Here is a 2,276-nt window from a genome sequence, read left to right as displayed (position 1 = left end):
CTGAAAACACGTTGGATGTAATTAGAGCCTCCAAATGTTAGACATTAGGAGAGATGTGCCTCAATTTCCCTTACCATGCCATTTTTCCTTCTTGAAAATCAGATCCAGGAGGAAACTCTTAATTGGCATTTTCAACTCTTTTCACATTGTTTGCTGTCTTCCCCTCAGAATATGTGCTGGCAAAAAATATAATTGCCTTCTTTTCCTCTATTTGTTCAGATGCCCTTAATTTAGTTCCCAGACCATAATTCAAAAGCAAATCAATACAATGATGTTTCCATTAGTTGATACACAAATATAGTCTGGTGGCCTCTAAAATAAAATGTAAATTGGTCCATATACTGAAGGCCTACAGATTTTCTTTCAATAGGATTAGTTAGTTATTTCTTCAGCACTGTATTTTGCCATTATTCATTGTCAGTAGTATCTTTAAATATGATGCATATACATAAGGAAGAGAAGTATGTAAGAATAAACATCCAATAAAAAGAAAAAAATGCATTATGTCAAAAAGGATGCCTCTTAGCCATCTTATCTATGTCAATATGAGAAAGCCATTAGGGGATTTTCCCCTTGTCATCATGAACACAATCACAAACAGTTTAATTGAGTCATATTACATTGTGCCCTTTTTTCTTTTAACTTCTACAGGCTCTTTGAAAAATGGTCATTAGACATACCATTTCATGGATTTGTTATATTCTAGAGGCCAAAAGCAAATAAACAAAAACTGCAATGATCAATAAAAAGGAGGAGACACATACATTATCTTTTAGACCAAATCTTTCAAAGTCTCTAAGCAATGAGTTAAATTCTTATGCCTGGGAAAATGCCAGCCACAATAACCAAAGAAAAGTTATTTTTATCTTGATGCATATGAGGTGAAGCTATAGTAATTATGAAACAAGCTCATTATCTTTCCTCTTAGACCTATTTCTGCATCTACCCTCCTTGTGAGTTGAAGCATTCCACCCCCTTTTCTACTGTAGGCCCTTAGCATCTTAGAAGATCTAAGTGCAATAATGAGCAGCAACCAATGTTTCATGTGTACCCATTCTGGCCATTGGCCCTGGAATACCCTACTGGAGGAGGCTCTGACTGAGGAATGAGGAGCCATGATAGAGATGATTTTACCTCAGCAATGGGTTTCCAGTTTGTTTCTTCATTTCTTTCAGACATCTGTTATCTGTGGTGAGTCTGGTCATCTTGCCAAGGATTGTAATCTTCAGAAGAATGCCTGCTATAACTGCGGTAGAGGGAACCCAAGAGAGAAAGAGAGTAGTGTTGCTACAACTGTAGCAAAGCTGGCCATTTGGCTCATCACTGTGACCAAGCAGATAAGTACAAGTGCTATTTGTGTGGAAAATTTGGGCACATTCAGAAAGATTGCACCAAAGTGAAAGGCTATATGTATGGTGAAACTGGTTGTGTAACCATCAACTGCAGCAAGACGAGTGGTCAACTTAGTATTGTGGTGAGTCAATGCATCTTGCACTGGAATGCACAATTGAGGCTATAGCTTAATTATCTTCCTTTGTCACCCTCCTTTTCCTGATTGATTATTTTTATTTATTTTCTCTGAAATTATTTTATCTTAATCCTCCTCACTGGCCAAAGGTTGGCAGATAGAGATTACTTCCAGGCCAGTGGGCTTTACTTGCCCTGTAAGGAGAAAAGGGATGGAAAAATCAACTGTCTGAATTTAACTACTAAAAAATGTTTATGTTTAGTTTGGTAGAGGTGTTATATATATAACTTTTGATTTGTTAATGCTTTGTTAAATACTTTGTTAAAGAACCCCCTTTCCACAATAGGGATTAATGAAAGGGAATAGTTGAGTCAGACTAGATCCCATGCAGGAGGTAAAAAAGATTCTGGAAGTATCTTTGAACTTCCGTAAATAACTTAAATTATATCGTAATGGCCTTGGGTTGTCTGACCTCAGTAGCTGTTAAATTGCATCAAATAACATCTGTATCAGGCCCTACAAAGACTATCTAATCAAGTGGAAGTAAAAACCTGTATTTGCTTGTTAATGTCCATGAAAGAGAGAGAAATTAGGATAAAAACCTAAACAGTAACAACTCTGTAATGTTCTTCATTTCTTTCTTGGAGATACAGATAGTGAAGGCAAGGTTTGGAATAAATTTTTCCAAAAGCTAAATCTAAAACCCAGAGTAAATGTCAATGCTCAGAGCAAGCTCAATTTGGAACTATTCAGAAGTGGCAGAGAAATGCATTTTTACAGAAATCAAGATGTTATTTTTGTATACTAT

The 2,276-nt window shown here is 36.2% G+C and overlaps 1 pseudogene; it reads left to right on the top strand.

The window, feature by feature from the left end:
- The first annotated feature begins 1,022 nt into the window (after nt 1-1,022).
- Nucleotides 1,023-1,524, top strand: LOC127559735 (CCHC-type zinc finger nucleic acid binding protein-like; annotated as a pseudogene).
- The last annotated feature ends 752 nt before the right edge of the window (nt 1,525-2,276 follow it).

The sequence above is a fragment of the Antechinus flavipes genome, chromosome 4, assembly GCF_016432865.1.
Source record: "Antechinus flavipes isolate AdamAnt ecotype Samford, QLD, Australia chromosome 4, AdamAnt_v2, whole genome shotgun sequence".
NCBI lineage: Eukaryota > Metazoa > Chordata > Mammalia > Dasyuromorphia > Dasyuridae > Antechinus > Antechinus flavipes.
The sequence above is the reverse complement of the archived record's forward strand: the minus strand, read 5'-3'. Positions and strand labels throughout refer to the sequence as shown.